We start from the raw sequence: 16,805 nt of genomic DNA, 5'->3' as shown, positions 1-16,805 counted from the left end.
GAGGGGACTTCAGAGAATTAAATGCCAAAGTGTCATGTGTTCTTTGGGGAAAGGAGGAATGAACTTGATGCACCTTTATCAACTGCTCAGAGCATGATTCTCAAAGTGTGATCCCTGGACCAGCAGCAACAGCGTCACCTGGGATTCTGTTAGAAATGCAAATTCTCAGTCCCACCCCATAGCTACTGAATCAGAAACTCTAGGGCTGGGACCCAGACATCTGTGCTTGAGCAACCCTTCTGGGGGATTCTGATACATGGTAAAGTTTGAGAACACTGGCTCAGAGCCATTTTTCTAAAGAAAGGAACAAAAAGGATAGAAAGTGCATTGGCATAAGGTTTTAAAATTTTAGAGATTCTTATTAAACTCTCCAGAGGTGGAGCTCCATGTTTCCATATTTTTAAGCATTCGTCAGATGAATCTGATGGGTGACCTGGGTTGAGAAACACTGTTGTAGAGACTTGAGGCTTGGAATATTGCCAAATCTAAAGCAGGATGAGAGAAAGTTAGTGATGCTTCCTTAAAGCACAATTTAATTAAGAACTGGTCCATAACAGCTACCATTTAGTGTTATAAGAGTTCCTGTCACAATTAGGAAATTGCAATGCCACAGTCCCTATTTCTCATACGACCTGTAATGCAGTCTTTTACAGGGTTGCTGGGTCCATGTATAAGTAGAGATGTATACTTATAAACTCTGTCTACTCTCCCTTTTGCAAACTTGCTAGGGATAAGGAGAAAACGATAACATTCATAGAAAGAACTTTGGTCTCAGAGCGAGAAGACTTGCACTGGCGCTCCTGCCTTGCCATTGACAAGCTCTACAATTAGGTCATATAATGTAAATTCTCTATACTTGTTTCCTTATCGTACTGCTGTGTAAGCTTCCACCCAGCTCTAAAATAAAAATTTTACTCATTATTAGAGCAGTTGCTATTGTTTCATGCAAGGTGAACTCTCTATATTCATGCAAGGTGGCCATCTGAACATTTATATATTATGAAGAGATCAAATACTACAATGCATCAGGGGTCTCAATCCCCCAGTCTTATTTCTTTGGCTTTTTCATTGATTAAAGCTAACCTTTCACTTTTCATAAATAAGACTGATGTACTAAAGGAAATGCAGAAATTGTCAGAATTATATTCAAACTGCGAACTGAGAGAGTCCACTTTACCTCTTCCAATTGAAAAATCATAAAAACCATTAGATGCAACCTGTTAAGTTACCTGTAAAATAAGTTCTCATGAAGGAAATAAAATTGCACAGAAAAAAGCTAAAAGCATCTCAGGCTACATTTTCTTTAGACTACTGTTAGCTAAGCTTACGTTTGATTTTGTTATACTTCTCTTTAAAGAAGCTAACTTATAGACCAGGACTGAAGAAAGCTTGGTGCATCACATTCTTTCTTTTTCATAAATGGTGCTCTAGATAGTATGCAATTCTGAAAGATACCGTATGAAGCATAATGCACAATTATTATGCTCCATTCATCATCGTTGGTTTCAACCGTTGGGATTGGAAACCATGAAAAGATCAGATTCTAAATGGAGTACTTAGGAAGGAAACAAGTACTGCCTCTATCTGTATTATCCCCGTGTTTTATCCCTCTTTTGTTTTAATATTGTAAGTATTCCTTCTGTGTAGCATAAATTATCTCTCTCTTTTCCCATCTCTCTCTGCCTCTTTCCCTCTTACTCTAATATATATCCAAATATGAAATCAGAAGAACTCATGTAAGAATTTCATAGAAACTTTTTGTTGCTGTTGAAGTACAGGTCAATCAATAAATGTCAATTTTCATTCATGTGCTTTGGATAAACGTTGATATATCTGATATATATGTATATTAGCAGCTTCAAGAGCAAAACATTTCTTTCTCTCTAACCAAAAAGTGGCTTTTGAGGTATTACATGGTGCAGACTAGAGGGTGAACTAGGAAGTGCTAGACCAGAGGGAATGAGACCGTCACATGGTCAAGATACATAGTACTTTCTAATTAATATGAAAGAAAAGTGATTGTTTTTGGGTGGACAGAGATATATTTGCTGGGTTTCAGTAAAAATTATTTACATAACTGACAGATGGAATGTAAAAATAGTCTTGTGATTCAATAAGCAGAGCTTACATTTCACCTCTGCCATTTGGATCTATGTCGCTTTGTTATAATAATCAGGTGTGATAGTCATTTTATGCCACATATTGAAATATACTAATTTTAGACCCATAGCCTAAATTGGTGTACTGCAAATTAGCCAAGATTCAAAACAAAACTTAATCATATTGCTCTCAATAAATATATTAATTATATCAGTGAGAATACACTTATTTGAACTGTCATTAAATAATAATTTTATATAATGTGATTTTCATGTTTGTATAATCTATTTCAATTTATATCTCATGTATATTTTATAATATATATGCAATAGGTATAAAATATATACTACATATATAATATTTTGACACTTTGTATATATAAAGGGGGACCACCTATCTAAGGGACAACCTGTGAGAGGAAATTCTAAGTGACAAAGTTAAATACTAAGTGGGTGAATTATGGTATTGGGTCCATCCACAAGCAAAAAGGCAGCTATAGTTTTGTTCTGTTTTTTTAAAGAAAACAATCCCAAACTAACAGAAATCCCTATAAAAGAGATGGCCTAATAAGAAAGTGATTGCTTTAATTTAGAAAGAGATGCAAATTGGATATCAAGACATGTTCTCCAGCTATGAGTTATGAAGTATTTCAAATACATAGTTAAGAGAGTAGACATACACATACATATACAATCAGAGTATACTGTTGATGGCATTATTTCGGTGGTAACTGTAAGATTTGAGAAATTGGATGTCTAAGAGACTTCTCACTGTTTTATGTCCACTGATATTCAGTTATGCCTCCTCTCTTCCATCATTCCTCAATATAAACAACTAAAGCTTGGGTGAGAGAAATTTCAAACTAAAAAAAGAATAATAAATAAATAGATTGATGATGAATATCATTATTATTTGCTTGTTGTCGCTTATTGTCTGTTTTCTCTTTAGTCACACCTTTTCTAATCAAAGACTTTTAATAAAATTTTTAATAAAAATTTGAGTCTATATCCCAAATTTTATATATTTCTTAATAAATTATGTATCAATGTATAATTATCAATAATACTTATTGAAACAGGGTAAAGTATTTGTATGTTGATTTATAGCATATCAAATATGACATTTTCCTTGTGACATTCAGCTTTTTTATCTACCTAATCATCTTCGCCCATTTTTCGTCAGGTAGGAGAGATGTAATTCTTGTTCACTGAAACATTTTTTCAGTTCCTATTATGTCATAAGTAAAACACTAAACTCTCTAGGTGATAGATGAAGTCGTCTTGTCATATCTTGTTTAGTGTGTGCCTAATGCCTCTGGAAAAGACTGAAAAAGACACAACCTGGACATAATCGCAGCAGTTGAATTATTGTGGGCATATGGTTCAATGCTGGCTATGATTTGTTATTTGCTTTTCCTGCATCCAGGGATTACTGCTTCCTAGAAGGAAAGGAAGGAATAAAGTGAATGATAAAGTGGAAAAGTTTGAAAATAATGTATATACTGTATATTATGTTATATTATATAATATACAATATATTAACATTAATAAATACAGAAAAATATATTTCATTATAAATGCATGTACTATAAATGAAGAACTTATAGTACATTCTTATTTAATTTGAGTTATAATTGCAGTAAATATGAGCATAATACATATAATATAAATTATTAAATATTTTCTAGTTGGCTAAGAATGGAAATACCATTCAAAGCCTATTTGAAAACTTAATATGTGTCACACACTGTGCTAAATGTTTTATGTGCATTTTCTCATTTAACCTTTTAAAACAACTCATAAGGTAGGCCCTTCTATGAGGCTAAGGAGAGATTATGTGCCCAACATCATAGCCATGAGAGTAGATCCAGTTTTAAATCTAGATCATTCTGTTTAATGGCTAAGGCATGGTAGTCAATTCTAGAATATTTTCCTTACCTCTGCTAATATGGATGCTCCAGTGTCTCAATGAGATTAAGTCAACAGCATTTATTTTTTTATTTTTTATTTTTGAATTTTATTTTATCCCTTACACCTTGTTTTAGGCTCACAATCTGCTCTCTGTGCCCATTTGCTGTATGTTCTTCCATGTCTGCTTGTCTTTTTTCTCATCTTTTCCTTTAGGAGGCACCAGAAATCCATCTTGGGACCTCCGGTGTGGGAGAGAGACACTCAATTGCTTGAGCCACCTCATCTCCCTGGTCTGCTGCATCTCTCACTATCTCTCCTCTGAGTCTCCCTCTGTTGCATCATCTTGCTGCACCAGTTCTCCAAGGTATATGCCAGCTTGCCTTCACCAGGAGGCCCCAGGAATCGAACCCAGGGACTCCCATATGGTAGATGGGAATCCAATTTCTTGAGTCACAACTGCTTCCCTCAACAGCATTTAAATACACGTTATGAGGGCATGTTCAGATAAGTCACCTGTAAATAACCATTATTGTGGTTTGCTTTATTATGAATTAAAGACAACTTGGGCTATCAACTTTGCCAAATTTTAATATATATCCAATAGCTGTTTTTTTTTTTGAGATTGACAGCAGTTTATTTATTTATTTTTGTCTTTATTTTTTAAATGTTACATTAAAAAATTTGAGGTCCCCCTATAGCCCCCATCCCCTTACCCCACTCCTCCCACATAACCTCTTTCATCATTGTGGCACATTCATTGCATTTGGTAAATATATTTTACAGCATTGTTGCACCACATGGATAGTGGTTTACATTGTAGTTTACACTCTCCCCCAGTCCACCCAGTGGGCCATGGCACGACATACAATGTCCAGTCACTGTCCCTGCAATACCACCCAGGACAACTCCAAGTCCTGAAAATGCCCCCACATCATATCTCTTTTTCCCTCTCCCTACCCTCAGCAGCTACCATGGCCACTTTCTCCACATTAGTGCTACATTTTCTTTCATTACTAATCACAATAGTTCCAGAATAGACTATCAGTAAGTCCACTCTAATTCATACTCTGTTCCTCTATCCTGTGGATTCTGGGATGGTTATGTCCACTCCACCTCTATATCGAGAGGGGGTTTAGATTACACATGGACGAGGGATGCAATTCTCCTGCTTGTAGTGGTAGGCACTCTTGGCTCCCTGGTGTGGTGGTTGACCTTCTTCACCTCCCTGTTAGCTGGCTGGAGTAAGTCCAATAAACCATCACATTCAGGAACACAACTCCAAAGTAGTGCCAACTGACATGGCACTGAACTTCATCTGCCATGACCATAGAACCTGTGGGTCTCTGTAGCCCTCAGAAGAACCAATACCTGGGCTTGTATCTACTTTGGTTGTCTCTGGGACTCTGTTGAGGTGTGCATAAGAATGACCCCTCTGATGACCTCCTGACTCTTTTTTGGAGACTCATAGCCATATAAACTCATTTGTTCTTTCCATTTCCCCCTTTTATTCAAGGTCAAAAAGCATTTTTGACACCTGATATTACATGTAGGCTGAGATATTCTGCTGGTCTGAGTTGACCCTTTTATTCAAGGTCGTTTTCTAGTTACATCATCAGCTGGTACTTGGTAGTAATCCCTCGGCACCAGGGAGGCTCCTTCTCCCGGAGTCATGTCCTATACTGGGGGAAAGGTAATACATTTACATGCTGAGTTTGGCTTTGAGACTATAACAATTAAAGATTGGTTTTTAAAAAGTGTACAAGTAGTAATTGTTAAAAATATCAAATAAAATCTGCCAAGCTAGAAGACTAATTGCTTAAACCTTATTTGTGATTATATATATATATATATATTGCCTTTCTAGAAGCACATAATAGAAAATATCGAAAAACAGAGTTGAACTTGCATCATTGATTAATCATTAATCTATTCCTTCTGATGAGAAATTTTAACCGCATCTCAAGCATTTCTCTCGCTCTCCCTCCTCACTTCAAGATAAAATCTCGGATGAAAAGGTATTTTCTAGGAGATCATGGCCACACTTCTTGTAACATTTCACAGGGTCAGAAGGTTACCCTGAACTCAGTCTTCTCTGTGGTAAATCAGTAGGTTACCCTGAACTCAGTCTTCTCTGTGGTAAATCAGTAGGTTCCCTGAACTCAGTCTTCTCTGTGGTAAATCAGTAGGTTACTCTGAACTCAGTCTTCTCTGTGGTAAAGCACTGAACTGTCAGTTCAGCTACTTAATGAATTCCCCAGAAACATATCTAATGAAGACAACCATTTGTGGATGTTAGATGGATATTGGATAGAGACAGAGAGATATGTTAAGTGTTTCATGGTATTCCCAGAGTCAATTACATAATTTTGACAATTTTTAATGCTTTCCTATCAGTCTTGTGCCTGTTGCTGGTAGATTTTTATCATTTAAAGTGTTACAAAGTGATTTCAGAGGCAGTTTTCCATGGAGAGAGTAAAAGTTGTCATACATGGTGTTTTAGTTTCCTGGCTGCTAAAACAAATATCATGCAATGAGTTGGTTTAATAAAAGAAATTTATTGGCTCAAAGTGTCAGAAGCTAGAAGGTTTGCTTCTCCCACCCCTGGATTGGTATCTTCTGGTTGGTCAGAAATATTTTGGGATCCTTGGCTTTTCTGTCACATGGCAATGAAGATGGCAATGTCTTCTCTTTTCTTTTCTTGGTTCCATTGACTTACAGCTTCTAGCTGCTCCCTGTGGCTTCTCTCTACTTCTGACTTTCACTCTCTTTATAAGGGACTCCAGTAATCCATATTAAAGCCCAACATTGTTCAGTTGGGCCACACCGTAACCGAAGTAACATTTTGAAGAGATCTTATTTACAATGGGTCCACATGCACTGGAGTGAAGGTCAAGACCAAGAACACTCCTAAACTGGGTTACATATTTCAATCCACCATATGTAGCAAGTATTTATTTTCTCTAATGTGGGGACACATACATAAAGAACTTAATTGACCTTTTGTGGATGTATGTTCTACTGTATTATGCATATTACTATAAACTTACTGCCATGGTGATGTGACAGTGTTCTTCTATACTTTTGATTGTTCCAATGTAAAATGACTTATAAGGAAATCTGTCTTATTTTATTGAATCAAAAACTATTGATTTATTTTAGCAGAAGAGTACCAGTTTTATGAGGTGAAGTGAAATGGCCATAGGATAAAATTGTCCAAGTCATCTATATTAAAGAACAGAAAAGTAAAAAGACAAGAAAAAGAATGTTTCATCAGAGATAGTGATATAATTAATGAAGAGTAGATTTTGACCAAAAGGAAATACCCAGGTAACTAATTTCTTACATTTGGATCTAATACATTCAACTGTCACAGTAAAGCCTAAAGGATTGTAAATTATTATTTAAAATGCATTTTTAAGAAGTAAAACTATCTCTATTTGCAAATGACATGGTATTGTATATAGAAAATCCTAAGGAACCCACTAAAAAACTATTATAAATGGGTTCAGTGAGTTAGTGGCATATAATATCAATGTATGAACATCATGTATTTCCATATACTTACAGTGAACAATCAGAATATAGTAAAAATCAATTCCATTTCTAATAGCATCAAACATATAAAATACTTATGAATCAAGATAACAAAAGAAGTGCAAAATTTATTCTCTGAAAACTATAAAACATTGTTGAAAGAAATTAAGGAAGATCTAATAAATAGAAAGATATCTTGGATTCGTAGCCTGGAGGATTTGATGTTGTTAAGATAGCAATACTCTTCAAATAGATCTACAGATTCAATGCAATCCTTATCAGAATCCCAGCTAGCTTCTTTGTAGAAATTGACAACCTGATCCTAAAGTTCATACGAAAACTCAAGAGACCCAGAATACCTAAAACAATTTTGAATAAGAAGAACAAAGTGGAATGACTCACATTTCCCAATTTCAGAACTAACTATAGAACACAATAATCAGGACGATATGATACTGGCATAAGTATAGATACATAGTTTGAAAGAATTATGAGTCCAGAAATAAACCCAAACATTTTATAATCAATTGACTTTGATTATAGTCAATTGACTTTTGACAAAGATGCCAAGACAATTCAATGGAGGCAGGGGGAAAGAATAGTTTCTTCAACAAAATGCATAAGAATGAAATTGGATTCCTACCTTTCACCATACAAAATATGAACTCAAAATGGACCAAAGACCTAAATAAAAAAGCTGAAACCATAAGACTCTTAGAAGAAAATAGAGATAAATCTTTGTGGCTGCAGATTTGGCAATAGTTTCTTAGATATTATACCAAAAGTATTAGCAACAAAAGAAAAACATTTATAAATAGCACTTCAAAATTAAACATTTTGTTGTGGAGACAACTCCACAGAGAAAGAGAAAATATTTGCAAGTCATATATCTGATAAGGGAATTGTGAATTGTATCTCTAATATAGAAAGGATTCTTACAACTCGGTAATAAAAGAACATACAGAATGCTGCATCCAAACTCAGTGGCTTATACATTTTTCTCAAGTGCCCATGGATCGTTCTCCAGGGTAGACCACATGTTAGGGTACAATGCAGCTCTCAATAAACATAAAAAGATTTAACTGAACAACTAGAGAAACTAGAAAAAGAACAGCAAACCAATTCCAAAGCAAGCGGAAGGAAACAAATTATACAGATTAGAGCAGAAATAAATGAAATTGAGAATAAAAAAATAGAGAAATTCAAGAACACCAAAAGTTGATTCTTTGAGAAGATCAATAAAATTGACAACCACCTAGCTAGACTAACAAAGAAAAAAAAGAGAAGATATGAGTAAATACAATCAGAAATGAAAGGGGAAAGTTTTGATTGACCCCACAGAAATAAAAAGGTTCATAAGAGAATATCATGAGAAACCGTATGCCAACAAACTAGGCAACCTAGATGAAATGGATGAATTCTTAGAGATACACAAATAACCTATATTGATGCTATAAGAAATACAAGAACTTAACAAACCAATCATATTTAAGAAGATTAAATGTGTCATAAAAAATCTCCCAGCAAGGAAAACTCCAGGACTGGATGGCTTAACTGGTGAAGTCTATCAAGCATTTCAAAAAGAATTAACACAGATCCTGTTTAAACTCTTCCAAGAAATGGAAGAGGAGGGAAAATTACCCAACACATTTTATGAAGCCAACATCACCCTCCCACCAAAGCCAGATAAAGACACTACAAGAAAAGAAAATTACAAACCAATCTCTCTAATGAATATAGATGCAAAAATTCTCAACAAAATACTTGCAAATCAAATTCAATTTATCAAAACACTTATACATCACAACCAAGTGGGATTTATTCCTGGTATGCAAAACTGTTTCAACATGAGAAAATCAATCAATGTAATACACCATATTAACAAATTGAAGGAAAAAGACATATAATCATCTCAGTCAATGCAGAAAAGGCATTCAAAAAATCCAGCATCCTTTTTTTATAAAAACACTTCAAAAGATAGAATTAAAAGGAAAATTCCTCAATCTGATAAAAGCCATATATGAAAAACTCACAGCCAACTTTGTAGTCAATGGGGAAGTTTGAAAGCTCTCCTTCTAAGATCTGGAACAAGAAAAGGATGTTCACTGTCACCATTGTTATTCAATATTGTACTAGAAGTTCTGGTCAGGGCAATTAGACAAGGGAAAAAAAAAATATGGGAAACGGACTTGGCCCAGTGGTTAGGGCGTCCGTCTACCAAATGGGAGGTCCGCGGTTCAAACCCCAGGCCTCCTTGACCCGTGTGGAGCTGGCCCATGCACAGTGCTGATGTGTGCAAGGAGTGCCGTGCCACACAGGGGTGTCCCCCGCATAGGGGAGCCCCACGCGCAAGGAGTGCGCCCCATAAGGAGAGCCACCCAGCGGGAAAGAAAGTGCAGCCTGCCCAGGAATGGCACCGCCCACACTTCCCGTGCGCTGACGACAACAGAAGCGGACAAAGAAACAAGATGCAGCAAATAGACACAGAGAACAGACAACCGGGGGTGGGGGTGGGGGGGAATTAAATAAATAAATAAATCTTTAAAAAAATAAAAAAAAATAAAGGCATCCAAACAGGAAAAGAGGAAGTAAAACTCTCACCATTTGTGGATGACATGATCCCGTATTTAGAAAATTCTGAAGTTTTCACAACAAAGCTATTTGAGCTAATAAATGAGTTCAACAAAGTGGCAGAATACAAAATCAACATGCAAAAATCAGTAATGTTTTTGTACACTAGTACTGAACAATCTGAGGAGGAAATTGGGGGGGGCACTCCATTTATGAGAGCAACAAAAAGACTCATATACCTAGGAATTAATTTAACCAAAGAAGTACAGGACTTATGTACAGAAAACTACAAAACAATGCTAAAAGAAATTTGAAAAGACCTAAAGAAATGGAAAGATATTCCATGTTCATGGTTTTGAAGAATAAATATCATGAAGATGTCAATTTTACTCAAACTGGTTTATAAATTCAATGCGATACCAATCAAAATTCCAACAATCTACTTTACAGAATTAGAAAAGGTAATTACAAAATTCATTTGGAAGGGAAAGTGCACCTGAATAGCCAAAAGCATTCTGAAGAAGAAGAGCGAATTTCACTGCCTGACCTTGAAACGTATTACAAAGTGACAGTGGTCAAAACAGCGTGGTACTGGCATAAAAATAGATGCATTGATCAGTGGAATATAATTGAGAATCCAGAAATAAACACCTATATGGTCAATTGGTTTTTGGCAAACCTACCAAGTCCATGTTAATGGGACAAAACTGTCTCATCAACAAATGGTGCTGGGAGAACTGGATACCTATAACAGAAAGAATGAAAGAAGGCCTATATATTACTCCCTATACAAGAATGAATGCAAAGTGAATCAAATACCTAAATATAAAAGTCAGGACCATAAACCTACTGGATGAAAATAGAGGGAAACATTTTAAAGACCTTGTGGTAGGTGGTGGTTTCTTGGACCTGACACTGAAAGCATACCCAACAAAAGAAAAAGTAGATAAATGAGACCTCCTAAAAATTAAACACTTTTGTACTTCCCAGGACTTAGTCAAAAGGGGAGGAAGTCAGCCGACTCAATCAGGGAAAATGTTTGGAAATCACATGTCTGATAAGCGTTTCATTTCCAGGATAGATAAAGAGATGTTACTGCTCAACAATAAAAAGAAAAACAACTCAATTAAAAAATGGGCAAAAGACTTGAATAGGATATTTGTCCAAAGAAGAAATATAATTGGCAAAAAAAAAAACACATGAAAAATACTCAATATCACTATTGAATAGGGAAATGCAAATCAAAACTACAATGAGATATCATATCATACCTATCAGAATGACCACTATTAAAAAGACAGAGAACTACAAATGTTGGAGAAGATGTGGAGAGACAGGAACACTTATTCACTATTGGTGGGAATGCAGAATGGTACAGTCACTGTGGAGGACTGTTTCGCAGTTCCTAAGGAATTTGAATATAGACTTGCCTTGTGACCCTGCAATACCACTTTTGGGTGTATACCCAGAAGAACTGAGAGCAGTGACACGAACAGACATCTGCACACCGATGTTCATAGCAGCATTATTCATGATTGCCAAAAGTTGGAAACAACACAGGTGTCCATCAACTGACGAATGGATAAACAAACTGTGGTATATTCACACGATGGAATATTATGCAGCTGTAAAAAGAAATGAAGTCATAAACCATATGACAATATGAGTAACCTTTGAGGACATTATGTTGACAGAAGCAAGCCAGACACAAAAGGACAAATACTGTATTATTGCATTACTATGAACCAAATATATTGTGAAGCACATTAAATGCTTCAAAAAATGATATATGTATCCAGTACATTTAATTGAGAAATGTATGTTTTTATTCAACTGTTTTCTTTTTCTTTTTAAATTATTGTTTATATTGTCAATTATTAAATGTACAAAATAAAGTTAAAAATAATAAAAGTACCAAAAAACCCAATGTTGGTGATTGAATCATGCCCCCACAAAAGACATGTGCAACCTTAATCTGCATTCCTGTGAGTGTGAGCCCATTTGTATATAGGACCCTTTGAAGATGTTATTAGTAGTTAAGTTATAGTCAAATTGAATTGAGGTGGTTTTTAAACTATATGACTGGAGGAAATTCAGACACAGAGAAAACCCCAAGAAGAAGCCAGAAGTCAGCAGAGCTAGAAGAGCAGATACAAGGAGTGAGAGATTACAATGTGACAGCAGGGAGAGATGCAAGTCAAAGAGCCCCAAGATTTGTGACAGAATTCTACAGACTTTGAGGAGAAAGTATAGCCTTGCCCACATTGATTTTGGATTTCTAACCTTTGAAATGTTGAGACAATCAACTAAAACACCCATTAAAAAAAATGGGCAAAGAGTATCAATAGATATTTCTCCAAAGAAGATATACAAATAACCAATAAACACATAGCAAGATGCTCAATATCTTCGAGAAAATGCAAATCAAAACCAGAGTGTGATACCACTTCACACCCTGTAGGGTGGGCTATCATCAAAATGTCAGGATATAACAGGTGTTGGTGAGGATGTGAAGAAATTGGATTCCTCATACACTACTAATAGGAATGCAAAATGGTGCAGTGACTTTGGAAAATGGTGTATCAATTCCTCAAAACATAGAATTACATTTGACCCAGCAATTAAACTCCAAGGTATAGGTGAAAATATAGGTCCTTGCAAAAAGTTGTACACAAATGTTCATAGCAGCATTATTCACAGTAGCCAAAAGGTAAAAATAACCCAAATGTCCATCAACCGATGAATGAATAAAAACATATATATATGTAGTATATCCATACAATAGTATACTGTTCAGTTATAAAAATGAATTATTCATTTACAGTATAGAAGAACTTGGAAACATTGTGCTAAATGAAAAGAAGCTTAGTTACAAAAGATCACAGATTGTATCTGTGAATCATTGCATGCCTTCTTTAACATGAATGTCCAGAATAGCCAAATCTATAGAGATAGAAAATAAATTAGTATTTGCCTAGGGCTAGAGGAGAGAGAGAAGGGAAATTGGGGTGTGTGGGGACAGTGATAGCTAACAGATACAGGTTTCTTTTGAGGATGATGAAAATGTCCTAAAACTGTGGTGTGATTGTACAACTCTGTAAATATACTTAAAAAAACAGTGAATTATAATCTCTAAATGAGTAAATTGTACGGTGGATAAACTTTATCTAAAAATTTTTTGTAAGTGTTTGTTGCTATACTATTTTTATAATTGATTATATTAAATCTAACCTGACCTTGCACTCTCTTTAAAATTTGTTATTTCTTTCAATCAATTTTTCTATTTATTTTACAATTTTACCATAAGAGACTTTTTAACAGCTAAAAAAGCCATTGTTTATACACTTTGTATACCTCATATGGTATGTGAATGTATCTCAATGAAGCTGCTTGATAAACAAATAATAATTGTGCAAGAATAGCCAGAAATAGCTATGTACAGCACAGGAAACTGAGAAAATGAGAGGTAAGGAATTTTGTTTTTTCCTCTTTTTTATTATTATTATTGAAATAATGAAAATGCTTTCATAATGATTGAAGTGATGAACACACAATGATATGATTATACTAAATATACGCTTTGGATAAATTGTATGCTTTATTAATGTGTATCAATAAAATTGATTTATTTAAAAAAACTGTTATAAAAAGTATTATTTCTGAAGTAACAATCACACACTTTCAAAATTAAGTATTCAGCCTTTCCAATGAAGGTTTTGCAGTTATATCCATGCAAAGTAAACACTTAAAACTGTTTTTTAAAGATACCTCTGTTTGATCTGCATGAACAAATATCCAATATAGTTCAAAATATGTATTCATTTAAGCTTTAGTTTGTCACTTATTAGCATTGTGAAGTTAATGGTTGAAAAGGTCAAGGGATATGAAATAGGAGAGCAAATTCTTCAGACTTTTTCTTTTCTAAACAGGTGCACACTATCCTGAGAAACAGTTGGTGTAACCCTTATATCCACTTTTGGTTGATATCTTGGTCTAAAATACTATTTGCAGAAAGTACTGTCTTGCCAATGAATTATACATTTACAACTTGTCTTTCTTACCCTAATATGAAAATAATCTTAGGGCATTGTACCACAATCCTTGAAAAGCTGGTGCAAGAGCCAAATCTGCTTGCCTTCTTGTCTCTCTTTTGCCTCTGAGCCTTTCTACTTAATAAATCTGAAAAAATGTATTAGTCACAGTGGTTTTGTGATTCTGCTTCCCTAAAGCTCTGTTCTAAATGAGCTGTTGCACTTCTGAACTAGAATTTCCCTGCTCTTTGCCATCTTTCATCCTGTGCTTTTCCAGACCTAAAATGTCAAAGTATCAAGCAGATGGAATTACATTTGGAATGTCAGTTCGGGAGGGAATGACTTCATGCTTTTTGTAGATCTGGAGTTGTGTTATTTTAAAGAACAATGAACTGTTAATAATAATAAAAGAAACTTAATTGAATCCAGTTCTGTCTCAATTAACTACTGTATTTTGATAAAATATTTGACACTGCAAAATAAAATCAACACAGGCCCCTTGCTGAGGTACCTAGGAAATTATAGTAGTCCAGATTTTCATTAGTAATTCTTCAGAGGAGAGGGGTTTAGGTACACTTGGATACACTTTAATGTCTTTTTTGTGAATCCTGGCCAAAGAGGCTAAAACACATCCTTTGCTCCCTTTTGGACAGCAGGTAAGAACAGCTCACTGTTTATCAAGTTCCTGTCCCAATGGAGCATCTGTGAAGGGCACTTTGTTATGCCTCTTATAAGAATTGGCATCATGGTACCCTTGACTAGAACACATAGAGACACACTTTTGTGATTGAGAGTGTATTCTTTTGTTTTGTTTTTCCTCTTCCTTCACACACCAGGTTTTGGACCTACCTGACAAAGATTATGTCCTACACACATCACTGAATACAGGTAGGGAAAATATGAGAATAAGTAGTAGAAAAACCATTGACCAGGAATCAGGAGTCCTAACCTCTACCACTGGCTCTGCCACGATCTCTGGCCTTGGATAACATATCCTTCATTTAACAAATATTTTTAAGCATATACTATTTGCCAGGTACTGTCTAGATGACTACCTCACTGGATCTCAATTTCCTCATCGTAAAATGTAACATAATCTTTAGGCTCTAAATTTGATTTTTCTATGATCCAGAGAACAGAGACTAATAACACATTTGAATGTTAGAATATTTGTCTTCCAAAGAAATTAGAATTTACACCCATATTTGCATATTTTTATATACAATGCCTTTTCATCCACTGAGATCGTCCCCATTTTCCCAAGTGGTGTTAATAAAATCTCATAAAAGCTTTAAATCAAAATGAAAGTCTCTTTAAAGTTATGTGTGTATGTACATAGCACTACAGCCAGGGAGATATGATACCAGACAATCTATGATATATTATCAGAAGTTTGAATAGAATGCAGAGAAGACATTTCTTTCTTGAAAACCTGTTGGATTCTATTCCATCTTCTCTTCTTTTTTCTTCTCCTTTCCCAGAAAAAATAACCCAAAATGACCAAGTATGCATGGGGAACAATGTGGTTGTAGCCCAGTAGTCATTGGCAAAAGTTTTTAGTCACAGATATAGCTTGTGGAGGTTTCAGCCCTGCTCAGTCTTACCCGTCGTGGGGGATGGGAAGGAAGAGGAAGTAGCCCTGAGACTGGCAAGGAGGGCTCCTACCTCGGCCCCATTTTAAACATATATCCTCCTTTTCAGGCCCTGCGCCTCTCCATTTGAGGAGTTCAAGAAGCCAAAAGGACACGAGGCAGAGCCTTTCCCGATACGGTAGGTTTTATGTACCCAGGATCCCAGAATTCCCTGACTTCAGGGCCTCTGTGGGACCCGTCCGCCCTGTGGGTGGACAGACCCCCTGCCTGAAGAGCGTCAGGCAGGGTTGGACCCAAATTAAACCTTTGGGCTGGGGCGTCCACATTCAGCACAAGGATGATAGAAGAGGGGTGGGCTCCAGGACATGCAAATTTTGAGTGTGGGTCTGGGGGTATTAATTATTCTTTATAAATCAACCTCCCAGCAAGGTTCCTCCCAGTATTCTTCAAGGAGCAAAGGAACTCATTTTTCAGAATAATTTAACTGTAAGTCCTGGGCAAAATGGTCAAGTTGGCTAAGATGGCCCTTTGGTCCACTTGGCCACTTCTTCAGGCATCCCTCAATCCTGTGGGCGATTTCTTCCAAGCAAGCACAGGATATTCTCTAAATGTCCTTAATTTCCAAGCACATCTTACTTCACCTGGACAGGGTTCTCTGCTTTGATTCGCTTCACCCCTTCTTACCCAAAACACTGATAGGTCTTTATTGGTTATAAGAAGGGCTGTGCTGTTATAAGCAGCTTGAGCAAAAAATTAATTAAATATATCTCTGATGATCCATTTACTAATGATTGTGTTCTTTCTTCCAAGTAAAGAAGAGCTTAATCTTGTTAAAATCTACTCCTGCTCAAAAGGCATTTATAAGGAAAACCACCTCCACAGTGAAACAAAAATTCAGAATAGCCTCAGTTTGAGGAAGAGGAATCATCTGGGGAGGATCAGTTTTGATGCTATCCCCTACATTTCCACTTGGATTTTTCTCATCCTGGTTAGTTTCTGTCATCTTTGCTGCCATCACCTCTGTATACTGCTCCCATCTGGTCTACATGCAATTGTCTTTTTTTCTT

The sequence above is a fragment of the Dasypus novemcinctus genome, chromosome 1 (genome assembly GCF_030445035.2).
Source record: "Dasypus novemcinctus isolate mDasNov1 chromosome 1, mDasNov1.1.hap2, whole genome shotgun sequence".
NCBI classification, from domain to species: Eukaryota; Metazoa; Chordata; class Mammalia; order Cingulata; family Dasypodidae; genus Dasypus; species Dasypus novemcinctus.
This window is presented reverse-complemented; position numbering follows the sequence as displayed.